This window comes from Rattus norvegicus, chromosome 12 (assembly GCF_036323735.1).
Source record: "Rattus norvegicus strain BN/NHsdMcwi chromosome 12, GRCr8, whole genome shotgun sequence".
Classification (NCBI taxonomy): Eukaryota; Metazoa; Chordata; class Mammalia; order Rodentia; family Muridae; genus Rattus; species Rattus norvegicus.
Window position 1 is genome coordinate 10,503,513 of NC_086030.1, and position 16,475 is coordinate 10,519,987.

At 47.4% G+C, this 16,475-nt stretch overlaps 1 long non-coding RNA gene across 3 annotated transcripts; it reads left to right on the top strand.

Moving 5' to 3' along the window:
• Window positions 1-366: 366 nt before the first annotated feature.
• LOC120095877 (uncharacterized) lies at window positions 367-14,906 on the top strand. 3 transcript variants are annotated; one of them, XR_010056450.1, is made up of 4 exons: window positions 367-1,970; window positions 10,227-10,354; window positions 11,494-11,541; window positions 11,740-14,906. It is a non-coding gene; the product is annotated as an uncharacterized LOC120095877 (long non-coding RNA). The 3 variants fall into 3 exon arrangements; XR_005491771.2 differs by having other exon boundaries at window positions 11,494-14,906; XR_005491772.2 differs by lacking the exons at window positions 367-1,970; window positions 10,227-10,354 and adding an exon at window positions 10,363-10,904 and having other exon boundaries at window positions 11,494-14,906.
• Window positions 14,907-16,475: the final 1,569 nt, after the last annotated feature.

The following is a 16,475-nucleotide window of genomic DNA, read 5'->3' on the forward strand; positions in this document are numbered from 1 at the left end:
GGAGAGCCTGGGAGAAGGAAGACTGAAGGATAATATTCATCTCCCCGTGCTCCATTCATTGCTTGTGACTCCACTGGGCTAGGGTTAGAGTTGTTTGGGTGTTACGTCTGTTACTACAAGTTACAAGGTCAGTGGATGAATAGAAGAGATAAAGGAAAGTGGTGCTCCTAGGTATGCTGGAGGAGAAAGTTTATCGTGGATATGTGGGAGAACGTGGTCAGAGGCAGACACATCTGGGAGAGTCCAGAGAGGTCCTGACCCTGAACCATGAGGGGAGAGAGGGAGGAGAAGGGAGCCAAGTACAGCAGTCAGGAGGCCAAAGGCACAAAAAGAGCGAAAGAAAGGCAGAGAGGGGCAGCTAACCAATGAGTCTGGATTATTTAGGGAAGAGCCTCTGGGGGAAGGGTAGCCCAGCCCTTGGGCTGGAGTTCAGGGAAGTGGGTGGGGATATGCCAGCCATGCCCTGTAACAGGTAGCGACCGAGAGAACCTGGAGGTTCACTCATGTTAAGCAGGCACTTTGGTGGCTCGTCCTGTGACTGGAACTTAACAGTCAACACTTCCTCAAGAATCAGGAAGAAGAACGCGCCATTCTGCAAAGCTCCTTGTGATGCAGGCTCCATCTTCAAAGACACAGGCTGCTCCACTCAGCAAGCAGACCATATCCAGATACAGCTCTGCCCTAGGATTTCTGATTCCTCAAGAGAAACATGGAGACTCTATTTGCAGGGCAAACCTGTAGTTTTCAGTGTGACCACTGTTCCGTAGTCTGCCTCTTGGCACCTCTGGTGTGGGCAGACATCTCAGTGATGGAGTTCAGAGATGTGTCTAGAAATCTAGAGAGGGCATTCACTCATCCGTGCTAGCCCTCCATGCCTTGAGTCCTGCTAGAGAACGCACAGTATTGATGAGCAACCTGTATATGGCCTCCATGTTATTCCCAGCTGCCATCCAAGTCTGGGCTCACCTTTGGTGACTCTCCTGACAGAGAAGTGAAATGAGAGCCCTGTTTGCCCTTCCCCAACAGTCTTCACTGCATTGGCTAGAGAAACCGGCTAGCCATTCTGATCCTGCCTTGTCTCCCTCCTTTATAAGACAACAGAACTAGCCAGACCGTCAGGGTGAGCACTAAGTGTCAAAGACACACTTTGAGCCAGCTTTCAGCAGCAGCTTGACACGGTGTTCACCCACCTCATTTTTGAACAGAGTTCTGAAACTTCTGAGCAGGTGTGTTACTCTATTTGGATTCTATTTTGTTTTCCAAGTAAAAAGAGAGTCAGCCAGTTCATTTGCATGAACCTTAGCGAGACTCTCTTCCAATAGAGCCAGGCAAGGATGCACGTTTAAGTGGTTGTCATGGAAACCAGAGAGCATAGCTCCTGTCCAAGGTCTGAAGGAAGGATGATGAGAAGTTTAAGTGATTTCCATGGAAACTGAGAACAGATTCGGTGCTGGTTCAGATCCCCAGCGCCTTAGCTAGCAGGCAAGTCTTCAGGGATGATGATGTTAGAAGATCTGAGAGTCTGATTCTTAGCAACAGGCCAACCCAGGTGCCACTTCCAAGCCAGATTCACATTAGCCCGTGGGGCCAGCAGGCAGGTGACCATATTCCCCTGGAGCTTAGCCCTTGCGTCCTCTGACTCAAGATATATTTTGAGGCTTCTCTTACTTACCCAGTGTTTTCCCTTGCTCTCCACTACTTTCCTCACCAGAGTGGGAACCCCACAGAGCTGGGGTCACAAAATGGAACCCTGGTCCCATTTGTAGGAGACAAGACATTTTTAAGCATCCAGCCCTGATTTCCCTGCAGCCTTAACCAAGATGTTTCCCCTTGAATATTCATTAATGACAAAAATGAAGTTAGATGTTCCTGCCTTAAATAGACAGCAGCACCGGAAGTGCTTCTAATAGCCTGACGGTGGACGGCGGTGCTCAGCAGGCAGACAGACGCTTTCTGTTACCTTTCACAAGGTAAGTCTGCCTGGGAGTGCAGCTGGCCATAGGGAGTGCAGCTGACAGCTCTAAGGGCAAGCTTTAAAGCCCCCAAGTACATAAAGGAGGGGACATCGGGCTCTGTCTCTGCCTAAAATGGGGCAATGGGGAGTCTTAGGAATGGAAGAGTTACCTCTGTGATGAGGTACTGCTGAGATGCTACTGAGGGGCGAAGGCTGGTGCCAGGCATGTGCACAGACACACACGCACAAGCAAACCCATATACACACACAGAGACACAGATGCACATAGACACACACACATACACAAACGCACACAAAGGCATATACACATACATACACAGACACACACATGCATGCACATGCATAAACTCACACATAAATACATACACAGGTGAACAAATACACATGCATACATATACTTACACACACAGGCACACATGCATACATACATACATACATAGACATACAAATATACATATGTATCTATACCTAGACACAGACACATAAATACACACACACAGACACAAATACAGATATATACATATACCTACACACAGGCACATACATATATACACAGGCACTCCCCCCCACACACACACAGATACTTGCACACATACACATACACACAGGCACACACACATACACACAGGCACACATACACATACACACAGGCACACACACATACACACAGGCACACACCACACACATACACATACACACAGAGGCACACGTACACACACAGACTGAAGCAATCAGCAGGTACCGAGAACTACATGGATAGACTTGACTCTGGGGAGGTGGGATGCTTTAAGGACAGTGATGTGTGAGAAAATTATCTGACAATTGTTGCCTCAGTCCTTTGGCTGCTCCTCAGTGTGGCACTTCAGAGCAGCGTGTGACATAATTATATCTATATATTCTAACTAGCCTGTGTAAAGGACACACGATCCTGGTGTTTTATTATAAGCTGTAAGCTTAGATTGGGCAGGTTTGGGACTATTCTAACGTACACCCCAGCCATATATCTCTTGTCGCTTGCTGTTTCTTCTGGCCATGCGCTCATGGTCCATCTCCTCTCATGGCAACCTCTTCCTTTCTTTGCATCCTTTTTCTTCTCCCTGGTCTCTCCTGAGACTCCTCACTTGATCCTCAAGCCGCACCTTTCTCTCTACTGCACATTCACAGGCCCTAGCCTTTTCTTAACCAATTAACTTTAAATTGGAAAGCAAGGTTTACATAGCATCGCTTGGTGTTCTTGGGGCAAGCACACCCCTGTAGCCAGCGTTCAGCACTCGAATTCAGAGCAGCAGCTCCAGAACAGCTCCCAACAGCACCGTGTGAGAAACAGGTTTGAGTTCTGGCTTCACAAACGCACTCACATCTTTGCTAAGTACCTGTTAGACGCCCGGTGCATTCTAAACCCTTAGGAGCTAACAACGAGTCAAACAGTCCAGAGTTCCTGGCACCGGGAGGTGAATCAGAAGAGTTCCTGGCACTGAGGTCTCCTATAAAGAATGAACTATAAGGAACACATACAACATGTCAGAAGAGGTTAGATCTGTGGATTCAAACAAGGGAAGGCCAAAGCAAGGAAGGTCACCGGTAGGCAGTTCCCAAATAGGAAAATGTGGCAGAATAAAGGTGAGTGAGAAGCCAAGGATGAACGGAGTTGAGGACAGTGGAATGAGCTATGTAGGAATGTGTACGGTTGTGGGTAGGTCACACAGAGCCTTGCAAATTTTGGCTTTCATTCTAAGTGAAATGGAGGCTCACCAAGTGTACAGCTTAGTTTTGGCTGATGTGACACAAGCTAGAATCATTTGGAAAGAGGAAAACTCAACTGCTCAGCTGTGAAAATACCCCAGTAAGACTGCCCTGTAGGTGTTTTCTTATTGGTGTGTGTGTGTGTGTGTGTGTGTGTGTGTGTGTGTGTGTGTGTGTCCATGCCACGCCTTGGGCAGGTGGTAATGGGAAGATTTAAGAAATCAGGCTGAATAAGCCACCGGGGCAAGTAGTAAGCAGCACCCTTCAAGGTCTCTGCTTCGGTTCCTGCCTCCAGGTTCCTGCCCTGCTTAAGTTCCTGTCCTGACTTCTGCTGCTGATGTAAAATGATCAGAACACGCAAGTTGAATAAATCCTTTCCCCCACAAGCTACTTTTGGTCATGGCGTTTTGTCACAGAAATAAAGAGAAAAGTAATAAATCGGGGAGGCTTGGGAGATGTGACACCTTGTTTTACCATCTCTCTCTGGTTGGTATGTGGTGAACAGAATGTAGGGTGCTAGGGTACAAGGTGGAAGCAGGGAGACTAGCTATGAGGCTCCTGAAGTGACTTAGAGAAGTGAAGCAAGAGATGGTCCTGGTGGGAGGTGACCTCATTCCTGGTGCATTGGGTACCAGGTTGATCAGAGCCAACAGCTCAGTTATTGACTGCAAGAGAGACGATTCAAGGCCAACCTTTTTGCTTTGTTTTGTTTTGACATCTAGAAAAGATGGACTTAGCCCTAGCTGAGGTGGGGAAGATGGTGGAAGAGCTGTGAAGGAGAAGATCGGATTCCTCTTTGGATGTAATAATGGTGTGGGTATCTATCTGGACCAATAGGAGGTTAGAAATCCCACAAGGCGATGAGGAGAGGTGTGAGTAGACAGTGTGCTAATGGTGCTGTGAGGATCATGGAGGCCTGGGTGGTCGGATAGCTCAGACCCAGAGAGGGAGAATGAGATAGATGGCTACTACTAGTTCATAGAATTAGAAGCATGAAGGACATTGGTGTACCTTTGATGCGATGGCGGGATCAAGGCTGGGTCGAAGGGGTGTGGGTGATCTTCCTGAGCACAGTGTACAGGTTGTCTCTGCGTTATTCATCACGTGCCCCAGTGCTTTGTAAACATACACCTCCCTCACCTTCTGATTGGTTCAATAAAGAGTCGAGGGTTAATAGCTGAGGCAGAAGAGGAAAGGCGGGACTTCTGGCCATAGATAGACTCTGTAAGAGTCAGTATCTTCCCTGTCACATTCTAAACACCAAAAGAAAGCTCTTAGAATGTTGTTGATCTGGGACTAATTCTTCCTGGTTGGAGGCATCTAGCTCTCCAGAGAGATTTAGCTGACAAAAATCACAGTTTAGAGCTGTGAAAGTTTTTATGATCTCCTCCCTCCCTCTCTCCCCTCTCCTTCTCCCTCTCCCTCTCCCTCTCCCTCCTTCTTCTCCCTCTTCCTCTCCTTCTCCCTCTCCCTCTTCCTCTCCTCTCCTCCTCCCTCTCCCTCTCCCTCCTTCCTCTCCCTCTCCCTCTCCCTCTCCCTCTCCCTCTCCCTCTCCCTCTCCCTCTCCCTGTCTCTCTCTGTGATGGGAGACGGCAGCCAATCTGGATACTTATGGCAGAGCGAGCTCTTAGAATCTGAGCTGGTAAGGTCTTTGGAGTTCCTATCTTACTGTACCAGTCTGAGTTATGTTTCTATGATAAAATGCCTGAAACTCAATGCTCAGACAGAAAAGAGGTGCTTATTCATAGACAGGGTCTTCCTACATAGCCCCAGCTGACTTCGAACTTGTGATCCCTTTGCCCCAGCATCTTGAGAGCTTAGCTGGACCAAACAAGGCGTATTTACATTGACATTCTAGAGACTTGAATTCTAGGATCAGATAGCACACCCATTAGACCTCTGGTGAAGGTTTTCAGGTGCTGTCCTGGCTGGGTGTTTGTTTGTTTTTCAACCTGACATGAGCTCCAATTGTCTGGAAAGAAGGAATCTGAACTGAGAAAAACAAACTCCATCAGACTGGCCTGCAGGCAAAGCTGTGAGGCATTTTCTTGATTAATAATTGATGTGAGAGGAGGACCCAATGCACTGTGGGTGGTGCCGTCCTTGGGCAGGTAGTCCTGGGCTGCATAAGAAAGGTAGCCGACCATTAGCCTGAAGAATAAGCCAGGGAACAGGGTTCCATGTCAGTGGCAGCCTCTAAGTTTCTGCTTGAGTTCCTGCCCTGTCACATGCCCTTTAATGATGGATCATACGGCCTGAGATGAAATAAACATTTTTGTCCCCAAGTTGCTTTTGGGCCTGGAGTTTCATGACGGCAATAGAAACCTGGCTAAGGTATTACGTTACAATATATTACATTACAATAGGAGGGATGCCATGACAGTAGAAGTGTGTGTGTGTGTGTGTGTGTGTGTGTGTGTGTGTGTGTGTGTGTGAAAGAGGGAGAGAGAGAGAGAGAGAGAGAGAGAGAGAGAGAGAGAGAGAGAGAGAGGAGGGAGGGAACAAGTGGGGAGAGGAGCATGAAAATATATGGAGCTACAGCAGAAGGCTCTCTCTCTCTCTCTCTCTCTCTCTCTCTCTCTCTCTCTCTCTCTCACACACACACACACACACACACCCTACTCTGAAACTAGCCAAGGCCTCAGGAGAACTATACTAATCCCTTCCAAATACAATGTCCCCCGTGACCTTTGTGCCTTCCATCAGACCCCACGTCATAAAAGTCTACAATCTCTGAATGCCACCACTTTGGAGACTGGGTCCGCAGCACTAGAACTTTTGGAAGACACATTTAAATGAAACCTAGACCACATTGTTTATTTAAGGAAAGCAACCTGAGGCCCAACACCACAGTTGCATTAGCAGCGGAGTCAAAGCCAGAACTGGCTGTTCCTTCCTCGGGAACAATTACTTTTGATGTCCCAGGAAGCAAGCACTGCCATCCTGGGCTGCTGCAGCCTCCAAAGACCAGGCCCTGGCTTCTTAGAATTTGGACTCGATAGCATTCTAGAAAAGAAGCTTTTCTAGTTCCAAGAAAAACTAATGGAAGTTCCCAAGAAATCCAATCCCTGCTCGCTTCTTTGTAACATTCTGAGGACTTTAGTGTCAAAGGCTCAGAAATCTATAAAGAAAATCTAGGACATGAGCTATGAATCAGGGAGCCGGAGGAGGCATCAATGATATTTATCAAGAAATCAGCAAGAGAGCTGATTCCCAGGAAGCTGAGACCCTGCTAGGAGCTGTATCGATTTTCCGTGATGCTCTGTGGCCAAGTGGAACTAGCTTTTAGAGGATGCAAAGGTGTGTGTGTGTGTGTGTGTGTGTGTGTGTGTGTGTGTGTGTGTGAGAGAGAGAGAGAGAGAGAGAGAGAGAGAGAGAGAGAGAGAGAGAGAGAGGCTTTTCCAAAGGCTCAAAAATGCTCAGGGCCTGTGGGTGGCTGATTTGAGTCACAGCAAAGGGTCTTGGTGGGGAGTTTGGGGGATTCGGGGAGGCATTCTTCTGAGAACTTCATCTGATCAACTGGGCCAAAATTTTGGAGGGTAAAACTCAGGTAACCAGATTTTACAAAGTCCCATAGGAGATCCCACTGGAAACAGGACATTGATAAGGGTCAAAGTCTTCTTTAAACCGTGAAAGGGATCATGATCAGCATGGACGCAAAAAATTGAACGTGATGCCGGTGCCATTGAATAATTGCCAGGGGGTTTTCCAACATGGCGTCCCGAGATAACTGTGAAATATAATGAAGTAATTGTGAAGACCTGAGGACACCTTTGAGGGGCTAGCTAGTACAGAGTCAGTATGTTGCCTTGGCAAAAGAATACATGCTGCCCAGAGTTTAGCATGTATGCAAGCCATCACTTGATTTAGCTGGAGACTCATTCTGTAGCTCTAGGGTGGGGCCTGCACACCAGTCAGCTTCCCTTTTCTGGGACAAACTTAAGGGGAGGAAGTTTAATTTTAGCTTAGGTTCAGGACTTTCAGTAGGCTGTGTGGCTTCCAGGCTTTGTGGAAGCAGGATGGTGGTAAACATGGAGGGGCAAAGAAGCTCACCTCATGTCGAGGAAGCGAAAGGAGATCGGGGGCGGGGGGATGGTTCTGGGGACAGAAATATACCCTTTGAGTGGAAAACGAGGTCATGACTGCTCGAAGGTGTAGCTGGTTTATTGTAGATGTGAGGGTGAACACAGCCAGAGGTCTCTGGAAGGGTCCAGATTGATCCCAAACATGAGAGGAGATAGAAACAGGGAGAGCGAGAAGGAAGAGGAAGATGGAGGAGACCATGAGAGGAACCTGGTGCCAAGAGACCAAGGGAACCAAGAAATGGTGCAGCCAAAAATGGCTGGATTATATAACAGAGAAGCTGGGGAAAGAGAAGCCCAGCCTGCAGGAGGGAGAGGTTTAAGGTAAGGGGCAAGCTGGGAGGAGCCACGATTCGGAGTGAGGCTTGTCCCAGGTTTCTTTGAGACCTACCACCCTTCAAGGGGGTGACTTACTTCCATCTCCAGGTTCCTGCCTTGATTTACAGACTTGACCTCCCTCCATGACGGACTATAGCCTGTAACCTGAAACAAACCCTTTCTCTCCCAAGTTGCGTTTGGTCGGTTGTTTAAGACAGGAGCCGAGAAGCAAAGTGGGATTGAGTGCTATGGCTGGACTGTAAGGGGAGGTTCTGTCACTAAGGTCTTGTTCCCCAATTGGTTCTTGTGTGTGCGTGCATGCGTGTGCGTGTGCGTGTGCGTGTGAGTGTGCGTGTGCGTGTGTGTGTGTTGTATGTGTATGCTAATTGCTGGACAGAAGTTAGAGGTGGGACTTCCGGGTCCCAAGAGGAAAGGGAGATGCAGGAAAGGAAAAGGGGCGTTTTCTGCGGTGCATCGGAGGAAAGAGGACACTGCAGTCAGTTAAGACCTGGGCCTGCGGCCTCCACTGTGAGCAGGGCCAGCGAGGTTGGCAGGGGTTAGCATCTGATACAAGCCACTAAGTTTAAGGCAGGCGGAGAAACAGAGATAATAATTGACAAGGGCAAGCCTTTCCAGGCAGGAGATTCTGCGCCCAGCAATTGTGCCTATCCAGCAAGTTCTAAAATAATAAAGCTGTCTCTGTGTCCTTTATCGGAGGATTCTAGGGTCTCCCGAATGGGCTGGTAACGCAATCCCTCCCCAAGCAAAGGCAAGGAGAGAGAGGAGCTGGGTTGGGGCTGGCAGCAGCGGATCCCAGAGCCAAGCCAGAGCAAAGTGGGTTAGAAAAGGAAGCCGGGTTGGGGGATGGTTTTGATAAATCCTGGAGCAAAAGGGAGCCCCCGGGAGGGGCTGGTAACGTGCTCACAGCACCTGGGATAAGGCAGTAGCTTGTTTTAAAAACTGCGTACAACACCGGACTGTGTCACCCACAAGTTCATGTGTTGGGAACTTTAATTCATAATGCAGTAGTGCTGGGAACGGGTGGAGAAGTACATGTCACGGGGGGGGGGGGAGGGGGAGCTCCCCTATAGACCAGAAATGAGGCCATTTCCTTCGGAATGCCCTCTCTTGCCCATCTGTGTTTCTATCATGGGTTGACCTGTCTTGGAATTCATTGGTGTGTAAGTTCGTCTTTCAGACGCCATGTGTGCCCAAGTGTTGGCTCATTATAGATCTTAAAAAACAAAAAAACAAAAAACAAAACAAAACAAAAAAAACCCCAAAAAACAACAACAACAAAAAAAACCGTTCCTTTAAAAAATATTGATTTTTTTTTTTGTTATGTCCAAAATGTAAACAGAAGGACTCCTACCGAGTAAACAGAGGGATTGCTATGGTGTAAACAGAAGCCTAAATCCAGCATTCTTTAGGAATCTCATAGGTGGGTCTGGATTAAGACATCCCTTAATCTCACCACAAAAATCAGCTGCCTCAGGCAAGGGCATCTAGCTCAGCCTGCATCAGTTCAAAGGCGCGTCCCTCCCCTGTCCCACTAAATCTGCTTTTCCACCATTTTGCTTCCCTCTCTGCTCCCCTCCCCTCCCCCCGCCCCCATCTCCCTGAGGCAGACTTGGCAGTTTGACACCCTCCCCAATAAACCTTTCTTCCTATCCATGAGTAAAATGCGTGTTTAGTTTGGTGGTTTCATTGAGAACTAGCTTATAATTTTATATGTATGGCTGTTCCAAGGGCATGTAAGAGCACCAAGTGCATGCAGTACCTGCAGGGGCCAAGAGAGGGCGTCGGATCTCCTGAAATTGGAGTTTCAGACCGGAAGTGAGCTGCCATGTAGGTATTGCAAACTAACCCCCTCTTAACTGCTGGGCCACCTCTCCAGCCCAGCTTTTTGCATTCTTAAAAAGTTCCCACCCCCTCACTTCAAGCAAACACTCCATCACTCCATTTCATAGCTGCATTCCCAACACATATAAAATCATGCAGCGTGTTTGAAGCACTCAGACGGCAGAGCCTGGTATTGCTGTAAATAGATTTTGCTCATATTTTAACTCAATGCATATTGATCAACTTCTCCCATTCCACCTCTACAGCAGCCTCGTGGTGTGAGACTCAGGAGCCTAACTATCAATTAAACAACGAAGGAGTCCGTTTTGAGCGGCGTTGCCGAGGAGTCCTTCTCAGCATGTAGAATGTCTATCGCGGCAGGGAAGCCCAAAAGGTGGGAGACCCCGCCCATAAAGCAGCATAGACAACCATACCTATCACTAAAGCCGTGGGCTCATGATTGGAGCTGGAAATGACAGCTTTCATAGAGTCATAGTAATTCAGCTAGAAAGAAAAAAAATGGGAAAAATGTAATTACGGAGGTCACCCACAAGGTCAAATAACAGTGTTTTTACAGCATTTCTCCCATAATGCTCTCAGAAGGGAGAAGGGTCCACATTTCTGGGAATAAGAATGGCTTTAAAACTACCCCCCCTTTTTTTTGTGGGCTTGGTTGTTTCAACCCTCTAGAGGGTTGGAAGTTAGTGCCAAAGTAAATACTCCCTGGGCATTCTCTGGCTGGCAGAGCCTGGAGCAGCTTCTCCTGCTAGTTTAGCTCACTCAGACAAAAGCAGAAAGCTGTACACAGTCTGAAGAGAAAATTATTATTTTCTCGGGAAATCATCTTTGTATCAGATGGGACCCTGACCATCATCCCGGGAGAATGAGAATCTTCCACTTACTTCCTTTTCCTGTTTTTGAAGACTGAGCTGAACCTGGGACAGGTGTGTGGGGACAGGACATTCAGGGAATTGGGGCAGGACGCTGATGGAGGGAGAGAGTCAGTCTCGGATGAGAGGAGCCATATTTGATGGGTGTGAGTTCTTATCTCAGGCAGCCTTCCCTAGCAGAAGCCCTTAGCCCTAAGCCGTAAATTGGATCAAGCTGCGACCAACAAGAGCCACTGTGATAGATTCCCTCATCCTTTGGTCTATGTGGGGAGGATGCTAAGCTCAGAAGACACTAAGGCAACCTTCGCTTCTGATCCTCACAGACCCCAGAAGCCAGAGATCCAAAGGGACCGAAAGTAAATTTTCAATGGAAAGAGAGTATGGAGGCTGGAGCCTTGGGTAATAGGGGTGGGGGGTGGGAGTGAGGTGGGGGGAGTGTCACAGGACCACCTACAGAGCAGAGCAAGGCAAGGGCCCCCCGAGCTGCCAGCAAGAGCTTGTTGGTCACAGTCAGCCTGCTCAACAAGGTTAGCAACCGCCCCCCCCACCTCCCCCACCTCCCCCACCCCGCCCCACCCCGCCTCCCTTGGTAGAACAACAGGATGGGGGGCCTAGAAAACTCTTATGGTATACTTTCTTCCAGGTCCAGGACTTCAGGAGAAAGGCATCAACATCAGCACTTGGCATTTTGGTGTGGACCCTGCCCCTCCACCCCACCCTCCACCCCCCAACCCCCACCCAGCCCTCTGCAGGGCACTTCCTGTACAGCCTGGTTTGTGCAGCGGGATTGTTACACTCTAGGAGAAGTCTGATTCCGTTTACACTAACTGAAGACACCTGGCGAGAAAGGCACGTGCATCGTATGGTTTTTGTCTTTTGTTTTCTTTAGTACATGAAATGGGCCACCAGTGACAACTTCAATGGAAAACGTGTAGAATGGTGACAGCCTGAAGTGGGCACCATCTGAAAGGTCATCTAGGGTGATGAAGAGGATTCCGTCCGTCCTGGGATTGGTGTTTTGTTTTCTTAATCTGTCTTTGATGTTTCTCTGGTCTTTATGTTGTAGAAAAACGAACTGTTTTCTTGACCCAAGTTTTCTCTCCCCTTTACTTTTTCTTTTTCCTTTCAAAGTTAAGTTTAATGGTTTCCTGAACTCTTTTATTGAATGCTCAATAATATTTCTTCAGAAAATTTTGTTTGTTGGTTTGTTGGTTAGAGTGTATATGTGTAGAAGTTTGGTCTGGTTCTTGATCCCAGCCCTTTGCTCCAAGAAATAAAACTCAGACTCAAAAAATATATTTAGAAATCCCTTGGCCATACAGCTAGGCTCTTCTCTGACTAGATCATGACTTAAATTAGCCCATTTTCTTCTCCTCTGCATTCTGCCATGTGTTTGGTTACCTGTGCTCAGGTAACATGTGTCTGTCTCATCACGTCTTTCTGTGACAATCTCTCTTTTATTCTCTCACCGTTACCCAGAATCCTCTCTCTTCCTGCCAGTGTCCCACCTCCTGTTTCCTGCTTCAACTCATTGGCCATCAGCTTTTTTATTGACGGGTGCTTCTTATAAGAGATTTTTATTTTTAATTTAAATCAGCTGAGCTATTTTGGTACCATTTCTTACCATCTATAGTGGTTTGGATAGGTTTGGCCCCCATAGACTGTTTGAATGCTTAGCCCACAGGGAGTGAGACTATTAGGAGGCGTGGCCTTGTTAAAATAGAATAGGCGTGGCCTTGTAGGAGGAAATGTGTTATCGTGTAGACCGGCTTTTGAGGGCTCCTAGTGTTCTGCCCGTTGTGGAAGAGACCGGCTCTCCTGGCTGTCTCCAGGTCAAGATGTAGAACTCTCAGCTCCTTCTCCAGCACCATGTCTGCCTGTGTGCCATGTCCTGCTCACTGCCGTGATGATAATGGACTGAACCTCTGAACCTGTAAGCCAGACCCAATTAAATGCTGTCCTTATAAGAGTTGCCTTGGTCATGGTGTCTGTTCACAGTAGTAAAACCCTAAGACACCATTCCTTTCCCGCATAAGCTTCTTAGTTTAGAATCTTATCCATCTGGCTTCAGCCTGCTGTAGTCAGGGAGAACAGCCACGGTATAAGACTTCCTGCCCACCTTGTGTCTACCTTCAGTCCTGATGTCCCTGCACACCACTCTGGGTTGTGGACTTTCTTAGTATAAAAGGCAGTGTTTGCTTTCTTACATATCTGAGAAACAAGGGGTTAGGTTCTCGGGGCCAGTAGAAAGCTCAGGGACTTAATCCTACAACTACAACCCCATTATCATCCTAAACCATTCGGGTCGAGTAAGATGAATTTCTTTCAGTCCCAAAGAGACCTACAATCTTCAGACCCCAGGAGACTGGCCAAGGGCCGATTCCCACCAAGAGGTTCATTTCACTAAACCAGCTAGTTATTCTTAAAGCAGTCTATGGATTTTATGTGATGTCTGTTCCCAGCTAGGTTTGCAAAGCCGCCTCAGGAGACGTGGTGGCTTCCTAAGCAGTCTAGACTATGCTTGCCCTTGGCTCAGGCGGTGAACCTGGCCAGAGAGAAGGCAGCCTGCGAGCTCGAGCAGGCGTCCTGTCTATTTTTACCTGAGAGATGAAGTCTCCGTGCGCCTTCCAGCGGACATACTCCGCATTTGGAGAGGCCATGACGCTGTGAAGGGCGATGCTAGGCATGTCCTCGACTTCCGGCATCTTCTTCCATGTTCTGAGGAGAAGGATATACGAGTCTTGGAAAGGTAGAGCTCCCTGCCCTTTTACACCCTGGCTTCAGCCAGGAGCCCTGCCCCTGGGGAACTTTCGGTCAGAGACGCCTCCTGCCTTCCTCTCATCCTTGTCCGTTCTCCGAGCCCCCAATGCTCTGTCAGTGGGGGTCTCTCTGAATGTGCACACCTCTTTTCTAGAGTGCAGTGAGAACAAAAAAAAAAAACCCACGAAGCGTTTAACTGCCACAAGTAATATACCTCCCGCCCCCTGCTTTTTAAAAATGAGACATTTGTATAACCCAAAAGGCAAATGTGCTTCGTTTAGAGACCTCTGAGTCTCTGTAGGGAGCAAGGGAAAAAAAAAAAAAACCCAAGTTAAAACAAACGAAAAATCAAAATCGAGACAAAACGACACCAAAAATAAAGAACTCTACTGGGTGAGCAGTGTTATTGTCCCCTTTCCCAGAGGAGGAAACAGAGGCACAAAAGATAAAAGACTTCCCAATGCGAACACCTAGGAGCATCGGAATTCCATCATGGGTAACCTGGATTTCAAGGGCAAAATGTTCTGAATGGATTGACCTCCAATTCACAATTGCGTGATGATGGTCTCACATTCAATAAATCTCAGAACTGTGATTCAGATCTTCCAGTAAGTGTCCCCAAAATGGAGATCACCGAGACTGAGGTACCTATACATTCCCACGAGATGCCCTGGCCACAGGTCCAAGGTTAAAGCATAAGCATGGGGGATGGGCCTGATTCCAGGGCTTGGTCCTCCATTCTGGAGTGCATTCGATTAAATGTCTTTAAGAGAGATAACTTTTCAGTGGGCTAAAACATGTGAACTTAATACTTGAAAGGTGGCTGTGGCGGTTTGAATAGGAGTAGCTCCCATAGTTTCTTGTGTTTGAATGTTTGACAGAAGGGAGTGACACTATTTGGAGGCGTGGCCATGCTAGAGGAGGCGTGGCCATGCTAGAGGAGGTGTGGCCATGCTAGAGGAGGTGTGGCCATGCTAGAGGAGGTGTGGCCATGCTAGAGGAAGTGTGTCACTGTAGAGGTGGAGCTTTGAGGTTTCTTATAGATACTCAAGTCTGTCCAGTGTGACAGCCTCCTCCTGCTGCCTGTGGTTCAAAATGCAGAACTTTCTGCTCTCCCAGCACCATGTCTACCTGCCATGCTTCCCGCCATGATGATAATGGACTGAACCTCTGAAATTGTAAGCCAGCTTCAGTTAAATGTTTCCCTTTATGAGGGTTGCCATGATCATGGTGTCTCTTCACAGCAATGAAACCCTAACTAAGACAGTAGTCAAAACTTTTAATAAATTAGTCAAAGCATACTGCCCTTGTGTGAATTATTAAAATATCCAAGGGAAAAATTCATGACATTCTTAATAAAATTGGGTGATGTTCTCAAAGAATTAATAAAATGTTGCAACTTATCTTGAGGTAAGAAAAAGGATGTCTCAAACCTCAAACTCTCCATGGACAACTGTGGGAGATTGGTTCTAATGTTTTGATTAAATCAGGAATCTGCATGTCTAAATGCTAAAGGTCTTTGTCCCCAACTGGTTTTTGATCAATCAATAAAGATGCCAATGGCCAATGGTTGGGTATGGGGTGGGACCATTAGAGTTGCACTGGCTAGGATGCAGAGAGGAAAGTGAATCGCTAGGACTTGGGAAAGAAGGATGGGATACAGGAGTGGCAGGAGATGAAGACATCCAGATCCTGAATGGACCAGGGGTAGCAGGGGAAGGTTTAGGAATGCCCAGTCTTTGAGGTAGCCAAGGCATTTTAAAAATAAGCTAGTGATGGAGTTGGGGATTTAGCTCAGTGGTAGAGAGCTTGTCTAGCAACCGCAAGGTCCTGGGTTCAGTCCCCAGCTCCGAAAAAAAAGAGAGAAAAAAAAAGCTTGTGTGTGTGTGTGTGTGTGTGTGTGTGTGTGTGTGTGATTCAAGGATCCAAAGATAGCTCCTGGGCCAGTAGGTGTGCGATCCTCTGGGAGCACAAAGTGGTGTAGCACCAATTCACTGATACAGACAACATTGGAAAAAAAACAAAGGAATTAGAGGTGTTCATGCAGGGTGAAAACATTCAGAGAGAAGCCTCCCTGATAAGAAGCAGACACAAGTCAACCGCTTGCAGTTGCAAGATGCATGTGACAGAGGTTTAGAGGTACAGGGGAGCCGACAAAGGTGAACTGAGAGTGCAGACAGCTAATTGAAAAGCATGTCCACAAAAGCAAGCATTTCTGAAGTTTGGTCAATGGTCAAGCAAGACTGTGTTTACCAAAAGCCTTTCTTTTAACTTGATTTAAAAACAAAAATCCTACCACAGGCAACTGATGAGTCCACATGCTTACAGTTTCTCGTAAAGACTCTTTCAGCCATCCCTTGGTAGCAGAGAAGTAAATGCTATACTGTTAGGTTTCGACCATTTAAAAATGGTTAACTAGTTAGAAACTAAAAACAGAATCCCTTGAATTTAAGATCAGATGAGAAAGCCAGTGTTTAACCATCCGCCATCCACCCTTCCTGCCTCTTTCACCCACTCTTTATCCAGTCTTCATTCCCCTCCATCCATTCTTTATCCATCCGTTCATCCATCTATCCATCTGCTCACCCATCCATCCACTCACCCATCCATCCATCCATCCACCCAACCATCTATCCATCCATCCACTCACCCATCCATCCATCCACTCACTCACCCATCCATCCATCCATCCACCTACACATCCATCCATCCATCCATCCATCCATCCACTCACCCATCCATCCACCTACACATCCATCCATCCATCCATCCATCCATCCATCCACTCATCCATCTATCTATCCACCTACCCATCCATCCATCCATCCATCCATCCATGCATCCATCCATCCACTCATCCATCTA